At 44.3% G+C, this 14,512-nt stretch overlaps 1 long non-coding RNA gene across 1 annotated transcript in view; it reads left to right on the forward strand.

Annotated features, from left to right (window-relative positions):
• Positions 1–8,210: 8,210 nt before the first annotated feature.
• Positions 8,211–14,512, forward strand: part of LOC132827478 (uncharacterized) — a 30,665-nt gene continuing 24,363 nt past the window's right edge. Inside the window, exon 1 of the long non-coding RNA XR_009646003.1 lies at positions 8,211–8,424. This is a non-coding gene — a long non-coding RNA (uncharacterized LOC132827478). The remainder of the gene's footprint in view (positions 8,425–14,512) is intronic.

Genomic DNA, 14,512 nt, shown 5'->3' on the forward strand with positions numbered 1-14,512 from the left:
TGGATCTCTGAGCCTGCTCCAGTGGAAAAGGCCTCTTTAAAGTGGAATCTAATTTTAAAAAAGTAGATGTGGTCCTCTGAAATGAGCCCTTAAGCTGGCTGGGAAGGGATTTCTCCTATTCACAGAACACTAAGGATGTTGCAATGATAACAGAAACTTTGCTGATGGTTGGTATTTCTGGTAGGTTTGACAAACAGCCACAGAGTCACAGAGATGTAGCATGGAAACAGACCCTTCGGTCCATCTCGTCCATGCTGACCAGATATCCCAAAAGAATCTCGCCCCATTTGCCAGCATTTGGCCCGTATCGCTGTAGACCCTTCCTATTTGAATACCCATCCAGATGCCTTTTAAATGTTGTTCAGTATGTTTTTGTGCTTGTGAGATCTTGCTATGTACAAGTAGCCTCCTGGCTTTATCTGCATAACAGTGGCTGCACTTATTTCCTAAGGTCGTGAATGGTGCTTTATATTTGTAAGGAGACAGGTCAACACGTAATAGACCAAATGCTTTTCCCCTGTTTCAAGATCACTCTGAATCCTTATAATTAGTCGCGTCTTCAGTCTTGTCAAGATTCAGGGTCTGTAGTTTTGGCCAAAAAAGAATTGCTGGGTTCTAAAAAAAATTGTGACCAGACTGCCTGGGATCAAGCAATTATCAGATGGGCCAATGGGCTGAGGAGTGGCAGATTGAGTTTAATTTCGATAAATGCAATGTGCTGCATTTTGGAAAGGCAAATCAGGGCAGGGCTTATACACTGAATGGTAAGGTCCTGGGGAGTGTCGCTGATCAAAGAGACATTGGAGTGCAGCTTCATAGCTCCTTGAAAGTGGAGTCTCAGGTAGACAATGACGAAGATGTTTGATGCACTTGTCTTTATTGAGTACAGGAGTTGGGAGGTCATGCTGCAGCTGTACAGGACATTGGTTAGGCCACTTTTGGAATATTGTGTACAATTCTGATCTCCCTGCTTTAGGAAGCATGTTGTGAAACTTGAAAGGGTTCAGAAAAGATTTACAAGGATGTTGCCAGGGTTGGAGGATCTCAGCTACAGGGAGAGGCTGAATAGGTTGGGGCTATTTTCCCTGGAGTGTTGGAGGCTGAGGGGTGACCTTATAGAAGTTTATAAAATCATGAGGGGCATGGATAGGATAAATAGACAAGGTCTTTTCCCTATTATAGGAGAGTCTGAAACTAGAGGGCACAGTTTAAGGTGAGAGGGGAATAATTTAAAAGTGACCTCAAAGGCCACTTTTTCACGCAGAGGGTGGTACGTGTATGGAATGGGCTGCCAGAGGAAGTGGGGGAGGCTGCTTCAGTTACAACATTTAAAAGGCATCTGGATGAGTATATGAATAGGAAGAGTTTGAAGGGATATAGCCAAATTCTGGCAAATGGAACTAGATTAAATTAAGATGTGGGCGGCACTGTGGCACAGTGGTTAGCACTGCTGTCTCACAGCGCCTGAGACCCGGGTTCAATTCCTGACTCAGGCGACTGTCTGTGTGGAGTTTGCACATTCTCCCCGTGTCTGCGTGGGTTTCCTCCGCGTGCTCTGGTTTCCTCCCACAGTCCAAAGATGTGCGGGTCAGGTGAATTGGCCATGCTAAATTGCCCGTAGTGTTAGGTAAGGGGTAAATGTAGGGGTATGGGTGGGTTGCGCTTCGACGGGTCGGTGTGGACTTGTTTGGCCGAAGGGCCTGTTTCCACACTGTAAGTAATCTAATCTAAAAAAAAATCTGGCCAGCATGGGAGAGTTGGACCAAAGGGTTTGTTTCCTTGCTGCACATCTCTATGACTCTAAAACAAAAAGACGATAGATTAATTACAGAGGTGAATAGGACCCTTGGGTGGTTCCTTGTTCAGGTAACTTTTAGTTTAGATTCCAGAACAGGATGAAATGAAGGAAACATTTCAGCAAAATTTGATTGAAATTCTGGGTGAAGGTTAAAAGAATAAAAGGTCGTGTTTAATTGAAAGACTTGATTAATAGCGAGTTGAATTTCTAGAATGGCAAGACTGAGGAGCAAGATTGCGAGGGAAGATTTCAGATGCATATCCCGTCAGTTAAAGAATATTCAAAACAGGAGAATTCTGGCCCAGGGTGTCAATTGTTTCAGACTCAAGGGCAGCTTTGTTGAATGGTAGAGTTTTTAACCTGAGGAAATTTCGGGAAAATGTGAACGGACAACCTTGTTGGAAGTAGAGAGAAGGCCCAAGAAATCTCCAGTCCAAGTGGTTCATCTTTCGAGACTTGATAATCATCTGACTTGAACATTTTTGGACTTAAGTCCAAAGGATGGGGCAGAAATAAAATTAAGACATTTGATTTGGAATGTAAGTACTGCATTAACTGCATTTTTATTGTATTTAATATAAACAACTATTTATGATTGTGTGGAGTGATGATGATCTATATTCACTGATTTATCTGTTGCAAAATTTTTTTGATTCAACTGTGATCTCATTCTCTTAGTAACTTGAGATCTCATTCTCTTAGTAAATACCTGGGTCTTCAGATTCTTTAGATCAAACCAAAATGTTACTGGTTTATGATGAAATCTTGACACGTGTATTCCCAAAAAGCTCTTTTCTTTCCAATCCTTCAATCTCCCATTATCTATGTACTCCCCTCACTCTCATTCTCTATGATTACTCCACTCCCCTCACTCTCAATTTCACTATCACCGCACTGCCCTCACTCTCATTCTCCATTATCACAGTACTCCCCTCACTCTAATCCCTCAATATCTCTACACATCCGTCACTCTCATCCTTCAATACCACTACACTCCCCCAGTCTCATCCTTCAATATCACTGCAATCCCCTCACTCTCATCCTTCAATAATACTACACTTCCCTCACTCTATTTCTTTCATTGTCACTGCACTCGCTTCATTCTTATCCTCCCTTATCACTGCACTCCTTTTCTCTGGCCCAGTGCAGGTTTCCTTTGTCTCAATATTAAATGTAAGAGAATTTCACATCCTCAAATTCATTAAGCTCACTTTTGTTGCCTTCCACTTTGATGGGGTGCCATGTTTATTGGGAAGTTCAGTGTTTATTGCCTGTCTGTAATTGCCCTTGACCAAGTACTCGGTCATTTCAGAGGGCAGGTAGGGATGTCGCTGGGCCAGGTGAGCTAAAGATGATTGGTCTCCTTCTTATTTGTGACCCTGATGGGGCTTAAATCAACAATATTTTTATGGTGGTTTTATTTTTAGTCATACAGATCGTTCTGCTATAATGCACGTTTCATTAACACAAATTCACTGTAATGCAATTGACAAACTGGGGACACTGTTTTCAAGCTCAAACTTTTAAAACGTGTGGCGGCAGTAACGCGATTACATCGCCAACTCTTTAAGTGCTGTTTCTGAAGCATTAATTTTCTATAATGCAGGGTTGCACAAGAACACAGCCATCGTGTTAGAGAAGAACTATCAGAAGTGGGCAGGGTGGAGTGATGGATCTGATCCCATGCCCCCAGGGCATTATCCTGAGGCTCTGGGTTAGAGGTCAGGGATGTTACCACTGTGCCGCCATTGCTCCCCAACCCGCCCCAATCACACCACTTCCCCCCCCACCCCTCCTTCCCCCGACATTTACATTCATGGCTGATCTTCTGCCTCAAGTTCACTCTTTTACCCTTTCTCTCTTGCTCCCTGAGGGATCAAAGATCTCTTTTTGTTTTCAGTGTGTGCAAAGTCAGGACATCTGGAGGAGAATATTCCAGAGATTCCCAAATCCCTGAGTGAGGAAGTTTCTCCTCACCCCATTCCAAAATGATTAACCCCTGACCCTGACTATGTCCCATACCTGTACCTACTTGGGCCGTGAGTGTGGAATTGTCCCCCCACCCCTTCTCCCCCTTAAAAGATCTCCTTAAAGCCAAACATTTTGACCATTTGTTTCTTGGCCGAATGGCTCCTCTGTGCCAGATTTGCCGTGTGGCAGCATTCCTGCTGGGCACCTCAGAGTGCCTTCACTTCCAGAGAAGGTGCTATATCAGCGCAAGTTGTTGTCTGTCTAGAAACATTAGCGCAACACATCTTAAAGGAAATTTCATGGAAAGTCTCCAAAGTGCAGTGTTTTCAGCCCACAGTTTGAATGATCGCTGCTTGCTTCATTTCTCCTTGCTGTGGAGAAATTGTATTATTTGCACTGACACCCTGGCAAGACGTCCCATATCCCTCTCAATATTTGGAAATGTCTCTCCAAGTGCAACTGAATAAGAGAGAATGTTGAAAAAATAGTTCGACAACTGTCACTGACAATGCATCGTCACAAAAGACCAGATGGAACTTGACTAGGAAGTGGGAGTGGGGGGAGGGGGAGTTATCGCTGATGAGGTGATCAATTTTCTCCATTTCTGTCTATGACTCTGTTTGGCTTCCATCAGTTTCTGTCAGCAGAATACATCAAGCGATAATGTCCCCAGACTTCAGGTTATCTTATCATGCTCAGTCCTCCCCCACCCGCTCAATGCTTCCTGTTCACCACCTCACTGTCAAAACATCTTGTTAATCAAAGAGACTTGAGAGAGAGAGAGAGATAAAATGCGGGGAAAGAAGATTCCAGAAGTGAAGCAATTTCTCTTCCATGTGTTGTCAGAAGCTACAGAAATGGACAACCGCCCATCCAAAAGTCCGGGGAGGTTTTGAGCTTTTAGCTGTCAGAACATCTTAGGCCCAGGCTTTCAGTAGGGGGTTTGGTCAAATTGAATACTGAACTTTAAGCCTGGACACACTGAAATCCTACAGAGATGTGTTCACTTCAGGATAAAAGACAAACTCACAAATCTGGTGTCTTCAGAGTTTTATATATTTCTTGGCTGTTTCTCACAATTTTTGTTGCTGGTGGACCCAAAGTTGGAGTGGGTGGGTCCTCACAGAGCTGTTTGTACAGAAAACTGAAACAATGGACAGAAACCAAGATGGCATTTCACAGCAAATTCATTATGACTGATAAAAGAAACTTCTTGTCTGTTACTAGTCAGCATAATGTGCACGGACACCACCACAAAAGGAAAAGACACGTACCCAGCAGGAGAAGAGTGGCTGACTGCTGAGGAGGGTGGTCTGCCTGGAACTGGTTGGCCTTCCAGACCAAGGAGTTGACCCTGAGCGAGTGTGGCAGTCTGGCACATTCCAAAGTCCAGGATGACGTCCTGAGGGATGCACTAAAGGTTAGGGCCGCTACTGCCAAGGGGCAGTGGGGAAAGACCACCATCTGAGGTCTACCTGCTGAAGTTACTCGGGGATCCGTACAGTCATCGGACCCTCCTTGTACCTCAAATGTATGTAAATATTGTTAAAAATCACAAAACAGGTTATAGTCCAACAGGTTTATTTGGAAATAGAAATATAGTATTGTATATGCAAGAGCTGCCTTTGCTTTGTTTGGATAGAGTCAAATGCCAATGTTTGTTCATTTCCTTGATATGATACTGTACAGAACTGAACTGTGTTTTGTGACTATTCAAATGCATAAAGATATTTTGATGAATAAAATATATTTTTTGAAATATAAACGAAAATGGAGATATTACCATGGCTTTGCACTTTGCTATTCTTGTGAATTGTCCCTTTACCCTGAACGAGCTCGGTATGTGTCCCTTTGCCCCACAATTGGAGGAGTTTTGTGCCACTCTGTGCTGTGGGTGAAAGTTAATTTCTGGATGATGAATGCTGCGATGGATGGTAAAGGACAGAGGGAGAGTGGGAGATGTGTTGTTTACATCTGCAGAGCGTAACTCCCTCAGGACATGCTGAGGAATTGTATTGGGAAAGAAGGTACCAATTCAAGGTTTCCAATTCGAGGCAAACGAAAGGGAAGAGGCTGCACCTGAGGAACTGTGAGGGGTATTGTCAGGGAGTGGAGCTCAGGGAGGCTGTTTTCCCTTTTGAAACTCTGGTCATCTACTTCAAGTGAGGCCTGTCAGATGATCGTTAAAGAAGCCATGAATGACATTATTTTGAAGACATTTGTCTGGAGATTTAAGTGAAAGGGCTAGTTTTAACTCCTCCCGTGCTCTTTGTGATGTTGGTTGAGGGGTAAATATCAACCAAGACATCACGGAGGACTCCAATGCTTTTTCTCAAAACATTTTTTTTCCATTCACTTATGGAACATAGCCGTCACTGGCTGGGTCAGCATTTATTACCCGTCCCGAGTTGTCCTTGAGAAGGTGGGGGTGAGCTGCCTTCTTGAACTGCTGGAGCCCATGTGCTGCAGGTAGACCCACAATGTCCTGGCAGGGGGAATTACAGGATTTTGACCCAGCAACAGTGAAGGAACGGCGATATAATTCCATGTCAGGATGGTGAGTCATTTGGAGGCGAACTTGCAGTGGAGTGGTGTTGTCCTTCAAGACAGTGGGATGCCCTTGTCCTTCGAGATGGAGGTGATCACGAGTTTTGAAGATGCTGCCTGAGGGCCTTTGGTGAATTTCTGCAATATGCCTTGTAGATATTACACATGCTGCTATTGAGTGTTGGTGGTGGTTGTTTTGTGGATGTGATGCCAATCAAGCGGGCTGCTTTGTCTTGGATGGTGTCAAGCCTCTTGAGTGTTGTTGGAGCTGCACCCATCCAGGCAAGTGGGGAGCATTCCATCACCCTCCTGACTTGTGTATGGTGGAAGAAAGTGAGGACTGCAGATGCTGGAGAGCAGAGTCGAGAGTGTGGTGCTGGAAAAGCACAGCAGGTCAAGCAGCATCCGAGGAGCAGGAGAATCAACATTTCAGGCATAAGTTCTACATCAGAAGTGCATGTGGACAGGGGAGACACTGAGGGAGCAGCACTCCCTCAACGCTGCACTAGAGCTTAGCTTAGCTTAGCCTTAGCTTATTTCCTTAACTCCTAAAGTGAGCTTTAACCAAAATATTTCATGACAGAGAAGCAAGGACCTCCAACTGAGCCAGAGGTCAGAGATGTGAGCAAACTGAGTTATTAAAGGTCTTTGATTTAGCTGCATTCATTTGATTTATCCAGAAAGATCCCCAGATCAGAATCCAAATATGGAATGCGGGGACATCTAACATTAGAAACTGAGTGCATTTTCTAACTTGTCAAAATGTAGTGGAACAGTGAAGGTAAACAGTACAACCAAAATAAAAAATTCTTAAATTAAGCTACTGGCTTGTAAACACAGGTTATGAAATGTGAAACGTTTCTTTTGCCACTGAGCATATGGTACATACCCCACAGCAGACAAAGTGAAGAAATGAGAACTGAAATAAAAATTCAATCTAAATTTTCCCAAAATAAATGAATTAATTATTAAGTATAGATAGTGAGATAGTGGAGCTCATTGCCAGAGGGAATAACTGAGGGGAAAAATGCCAGTGGATCCGATGGAGCTGGAAGTGTCATGGTACCATCACTGAAACCTCCAAGATTGAGGCCACTCCTCTGTGGACGTGGGTTGAGTCTCACCTTGATAGATGGTGAAATCAGAGGTCCACAAAAGTCTGGAGTTATAAGGCTGACCAATCTTGATTGTTATAAAAGTCTACCTTGTTCATGAGGATAGGAAATCTGGACTCCAGCAGTGAAGCCACCGCCAAAGCAATGTGGTTGATTCTGAGCAATAGAGAGTTGTGGAATCATGCAGTATTTGCCCAACTCGTCCAAGCTGATCAGGTTTCTCAACCTAAACTAGTCCTGTTTGGCCTATAACCCACTAAATCTTTCCTATCTGTATCCCTCTTCAAATGCATTTTAAATATTGTAACTGTACCAACCTCCACTACTTCCTCTGGCAGCTCATTCCATACATGCACTACCCTTGCAGGAAGAATTTGCCCCTTAGGTCCCTTTTAGAACTTTCCCCTCTCACCCTAAATCAATGCATTCTAGCTTTGAACTCCTGCACCCTGTGGAAAAAACCTTTATGCTCACAAATGGGTTGTATAAATGAGGGAGAAGAGGATGTGGACAGATAGGAATTTCCTCATGCGAGGTATCAACAGTTGGGCTGAATGGCCTTTCTCTGTGCTGTCCGTCCCATTTACTGGGAGCTTTACGCTCTCAACGTTCCTCTGAGCAACAACTGTTGCAGCTTCCTGTTATGATTTTGTAAAGTGGTTAATGATGCATAAAGAAAAATGACGAAGGAAATATTCCCAGGAGTGGGTGTGGTTTCATCATTGAGGCCAGGCTTCTATCACAGGTTCTGTCTGTTGTTTGTACTGTGTCTCTGAACAACCAGAAAACAATCACACAGCCACATGCCTGTTTGTCTATCAAATGGATGCTAAAGTAGACTGTTTTGAAGAGGGATTATCCAGGGTGCTCTGTCCTGTACTTACTAAAACATCCTGTTTGGTCATTACACATTGCTGTTTGTGGAAGGACTTTGGAATGTAAATGCACTGGAGGCAGTTCAGACAACATTTATTACACCAATACCTGGAATAGGTGAGTTCTTTTATGAGGAAAGGTTGGGCATTCTAGGCTTGTGGTGTTTTGAAGATTACCAGGTAACATGATTGAAACATTGATGCATCTTGACAGCACCAGTGTGGAAAGGATGTCCCTCTTATGGTGGACTTTAGAACCAGGGGTCACCATTTCCAAAAAAGGGATCACCCATTTAAGACAGGGATGAGGCAAAAGCAAATGGCACAGACAAACAATTGTGTATCTATCTCCTCAAGTGGATGCTAAAATTACTATGGGCTTATTTTGAAGATAACTGGTGGAATCTTCCTGGGTGTCCTAGCCAACATATTTGTCACTGAAACAGGATAGCCAGTCCTGAAGCCACTGCTGCCTGTGAGCGCTTGCTGTGAGCAAATTGATTTGTAAGTGGGGAAGCTTTTCCATGGAGTTGCAGCCAGAGTTGGCTATCGCTCACTGAGGCAGGAATGTGCTGAATTAAATGTTGGACTCTTGTGGATTACGGAAAGGCTATGGTAAAATTTACATTAAGAAATTAACCATGTCCAATAGAAGTGAGGTAGTTGAATAGAGGCAAGGTGGTTCAGTGGTTAGCACTACAATCTCACAGCACAAGGGACTTGGGTTTGATCCCACAGTTACGTTACTCTCTGTGTGGAGTTTGTACATTCTCCCTGTGTCTGTGTGGGTTTCCTCTGAGTGCTCTGGTTTCCACCCACAGTCCAAAGATGTGCAGGTTAGGGTGGATTGGCCATGCTAAATTCCTGAGGCACAGGCTTTATTCCTGATGAAAGGCTTTTGCCTGAAACGTCGATTTCGCTGCTCGTTGGATGCTGCCTGAACTGCTGTGCTCTTCCAGCACCACTGATCCAGAATCTGGTTTCCAGCATCTGCAGTCATTGGTTTTACCATGGTAAATTGCCCATAGGGATATGTAGTCTGGGTGGGCTAGCCATCGAAAATATAGGGATAGGGTGGATAGTTGTGTCTGGGTGGGATTCTGTTTGGAGGGTCAGTGCAGACTTGATGGGATGAATGGCCCTTTTCCACACTATAGGGATTCTATGATTCTAATTGTGTTCCATAGTTTTAACGTTAGAAACAGAACTTTAAAACACAATGGACAACATCTACGAAAGACATCTTGAATTTGTCGAGGGAGCTATTTGCTGCAATTAACAATCAGACAGCACTAATTAATTGGGTTTTGATGATGAATAGTAACTGCTGGCATCTTGGTACAGTCCCAAACTGACAAAACATTCCAACCTGCCTTGCAATAATCTCATTGAACAAAATTTGACACTGGACCAATTGAGCAGATATTAAATGGTCAAAGATTTGGTCAAAAGTTTATGTTTTAAGAAGTATGTTTGAAAAGGGAAAAATTCAGAGAGGGAGATGTAACGAGGTGGAGATGATTAGGCAGGGAATTCCAGTGCCTAGAGGCCAGACAGCAGAAGGACATGTACAGGAAGCCAGGATTGCAGGGCCATAGACATCTCAAAGGCTTGCATGGCTGGAAGAGGTTATAGAGATAGGGAGAGGATGAAGCCTTGGAAGGATTTGAAAATGAAAAGTGGCAATTTTAAAATTGAGGCAATGTTGGCCTGGGTGCCATTGGAGGCAAATAAGCACAGGGGTGATCATTGTAAAATTCAAACATCATACTTATAACGTACGGCTTGAATTTTCACAGCCTCTGAATGAGCTGGACTATGATGAGAAAGTACATGAGCTAGCTAGCAAGGGCCTTCTTAATGTCGAGAGCAAAAGGTCTCATTTTCCAAACAAGTCTAGAATGAGATGAGATTCTTGCCAGTGAGTGGTGAGAGACCTATTTACACCCATTTGCACAAGTTAGTGCCTCATTATTAGTTGGTATCATTCCCAGTGGTGGTGCGGTGGCAATGCCACAAGCCTAGTAATCTGAACGCCCTGGCTAGCGTTCTAAGAGGGTAGGTTCAATTCCCACATGGCTGGTGTGGGAATTTGAACTGAGTTTAAAAGCTTCTCTGATAGTGACTGTATAGCCACAGTGTAAAAACTCATCTGTTTATAAACAGCCTTTAAGGATGGAAGCTGTTGTCCTTACCTGGTCTGGCCTACATGTGACTCCAGTTTCGCAGTAATGTGGGTGCCTTTTAACAGCTGGCTGGGTAATTAGGGCTGGTCAGGCCTGTGGGAAGTGACTGACCTAGATGACGTTCCTGGCCATACACACCGATCCTGTGGGGACCAGTTGGTGGGAGTAGTGGCTGACATCTTTAACCTCTCCTTGCTACAGACTGAAGTCCTTGCCTGCTTCAAGAAGACCACCATCATCCCAGTACCAAAGAAAACACATGCAGTGTACCTCAATGGCTACCGCCCTGTGGCTCTGACCTCCATAGTCATGAAGTGCTTCAAGGGACTGGTCATGGCCCCAGTCAACTCTAGCCTGCCAGCCTACCTTGATTCCCTGCAATTCGCCGACTGAGGTAACAGCAGACACCATTTCCCTAGCCCTGCACTCATCCTTGGAACATCTAGACAACAAGGACACCTACCTCAGATTCCTGCTCATTGATTACACCTTCAACACCATTATCCCCTCCAGACTGATCTCAAAACTCCGTGACCTTGGTCTCGGCTCCGCCTTCTGCAACTGGATCCTCAGCTTTGTGATCCACAGAAGATAGACAACTGCTCCTCCACAATGGCCCTCAACAATGGAGAGCCCCCCAAGGATGCATAATCAGCCCCCTACTGTACTCCCTGTACATCCATGGCTGTGTAGTCAAATTCCGAATGAACGCCATCTGCAAGTTTGCCGATGAAGGCTACATATCAAACAACATTGAGTCAGAATACAGGAATGAGATAGAGGGTTTGATGAGATGGTGCAATGAGAACAATCTTTCTGTCAATGTCAGCAAAACAAAACAACCGATCATTGACTTCAGAAAGAAAGGAGAACATGCCTCTATCTACATCAGTGGAGCAAAGGTGGAGAGGGTGGAGGGTGTCAGGTTCCTCAGAGTGACGATAACCAACAATCGCTCCACAGTCAGGAAGGCACAACAACGCTTCTTCTTCCACAGGCAGCTCAGGAAATTTGGCATGGCCATAAGGACCCTCACCGACTTTTACAGATGCAGATTGAGAGCGTATTGACCGGGTGCATAACAGCCTGGTACAGCAACTGCTCTGCCTGGGATCATAAGAAACCACAGGAGGTGATATGCACAGTCCAGACCATCACGGAAGTCAACCTCCCATCTGTGAACTCTATTTACACCTCTTGTTGCCATGGAAAGGCTGCTAACATCAATAAAGACCCTTCCCACCCCCATAAGGATCTCCTACAACCTCTTTCTCATGCAGAAGATACAAAAACCTGAACACATGCACCAACAGGTTGAAGAACAGCTTCTTCCCTGCCATTATTAGATTGCTGAATGGCTTCTCTAATTTCAAATCTAATGTTGATCTTGCTCTGTGTACCTCCTGTGTGGTATAACCCTGTATACCTCACTCTGTCTGAGCACTCTATGATCTATATGTCCTTGTTTGCTAAGATCTGCCTGTATTGCTCACAAAACAAAACATTTCACTGCACTTAGGTACACATGACTACAAATAATCAAATCAAATCAAATAAGAATAGCCAATACTTGCTGGCCTTGCTAATGAAGCTTAAAATCCTAGTCTCCCTTTCTCTGTGAAACACTTCCAAATGCAAGAGGTTTATGCAGACTCTACCCACTATGGGCAAAGGACTAAAAAGAGCACAAGTTGTAACAATTGGAAACTGTGTTTAGCACTGGGGAGGTGATTACCTCATGGTGTTATGTCTAGACTACTAATCCGGATGTTCTGGCGATCTGGGTTCAAATCCAGCTGAATTTGAATTTGATAGCAATCTGGAATTAGGAGTCTAATGGTGACCTTGAAATGATTATCAGGGGAAAAAAACATCTGGTTCACTAATGTCCTTTTGGGAAAGAAACAGTAAAGTGGTTGATCCTTAATGACCCTCTGAGCAATTAGGGATGGGCAATAAACACTGACATAGCCAGTGATGCCCTCACCCCATGACTGAATAATTCTTTGTACACTTTATATCTTGGAGCTACACAGGGAGGGCACTAATTTCTAAGTGTGTACCACTTAGGAATTTCCTTCAGAATGTCTTCTCCATGTTGCAGCTCTGCAGTCTGCCTATTTCTTCATGGGGTCACAGCTGCCTTAACCAAACAAGCACAGTGAGCATCAACAGCATGCAGACTCATGCGATCAAACACTGACCGACTGATCGCCACACTCAGCGAGACCACGATCGGAAGGTTACTGCTGGAAACTCAATGACTCATGCTGACATGATGAGAGTTAATTCTATGACACTGGACTCAGGTCATTGTTGAGGTGAAGTCTCCAACTATATGTTGGAGAGATATAGTCCACAACTGACACATGAGAGCAGTACGAGAGCTGACCCAACATTGCTGGATGCTTAGAATGGAAAAGGTAGAAAATGGTTTCCATTTCCTGGCACCATGCAGTTGGTGCCAATTTTGGGAGGAGTGAACATTTGGGTAAATCAACATTTTCTAGTGAACAGGCTGACTTAAATAATTTGTTCAGCTGTTATAAGCGCAGAGCAACAGGAATAGGTCACTCAGCCCCTGGAGACTATTCCACCATTCAATTAGATATAATGACCTACCTCAGATCCATTTAGCCACCTTGGTTCCATATCACTCAATGTCCTGGCTGAGCAAAAACCTGTCAGTCACAGTTTTACTATTTTCAACTGACCTCCAACCTCAACAACTTTATGAAGAGAATTGCAGTCTTCCACTACATTTTGTATATGGGAGTGCTTCCTGAACAGTATCGTTCCAATGTCAAGGTTAAGCCCCCTTTGTTCTGTACTGTCCCACCAGAGGAAGCAGTTTTTTTTCACCTCTCTGTCTTTCTCTATCTATTTGTGTATTTTTACAGCTGCAAAGGATATTTCATTCGTGCCTAGAATTAACTAATTGCCAAAAGTGTGAATTCATATCATGGAAGCACGCTAAGCCTTTGGTATTTGTTTGAGGTTGTTCACTGGTCACTCAAGTGCTGAATATACAGAGAGTCTGTCACCATCAGTACTGGAGGCTCAGTCAGTGTTAGGTAGGATTGAGCTGAAGGCAGCAGCAAGGGAGTGAGAATTCGAGCCATATTGGAAAATTGTGCAATTAGTTTCTATCGTTTCTCCCAGCCGGTCTTCCCAGACTCACTTACTCAGGAATGGGAAAGTCTGCCCCATTTCCTCTCCTGGAGGAGAGAAACTTGACAAACAGCAGAAAAAAAAAGGAATCATCTGTTGCATAAATATGACAGCCACTCGGCAGATTTTCGGGATGACAATTTATTGCTGCACGAGACGACCTTCCGATGACAATGCGATCTGTAAATTAGCAATGACTGAAGTATTGAAGAGGAGAAAGTAAGGTCTGCAGATGCTGGAGATCAGAGCTGAAAATGTGTTGCTGGAAAAGTGCAGCAGGTCAGGCAGCACCCAAGGAACAGGAGATTCGACGTTTCGGGCATAAGCCCATCTTCAGGAAGGGCTTATGCCCGAAAGTTCGAATCTCCTGTTCCTTGGATGCTGCCTGACCTGCTGCGCTTTTCATGACTGAAGTATTAGTCTGGATGACCAACTCCTCTGAATCCATTTGACTCAATTGTAGCAAGAGGCAACTGAGGGGACTCCTAGCCCAACTGTTTACCTTGTGGTGCTGTGCAGTCCCTGGACCATTGGTTGTGGGCAACTGCTCCCCCTTTTTAGTTGCTTGAGAAATCTTTTGTTGTGGGTTTGGTTGAACTTCAGCCCCACACTTCTGATCTTTGGGCCCAAGATGTGAAAGGGTGTGGGTGGATTGGAGGCACCTCTGATGGGTCAGCTCCCGGGCCTGGCCAGATCCAGACAGCGGGCAGTGGAGGGGGTCATCTCTGCCTACTTTCTCCCGTGGTGACATCTGTGCCCAGGGTGTCTTTGGAGAGTGAGCACGGTGTCCATCAATGTTCTTGATGTCTTTAGAGACAGGTGGGCACCGTGGGGGTATACAGTGCTTTA

The sequence above is a fragment of the Hemiscyllium ocellatum genome, chromosome 24 (assembly GCF_020745735.1).
Source record: "Hemiscyllium ocellatum isolate sHemOce1 chromosome 24, sHemOce1.pat.X.cur, whole genome shotgun sequence".
NCBI lineage: Eukaryota > Metazoa > Chordata > Chondrichthyes > Orectolobiformes > Hemiscylliidae > Hemiscyllium > Hemiscyllium ocellatum.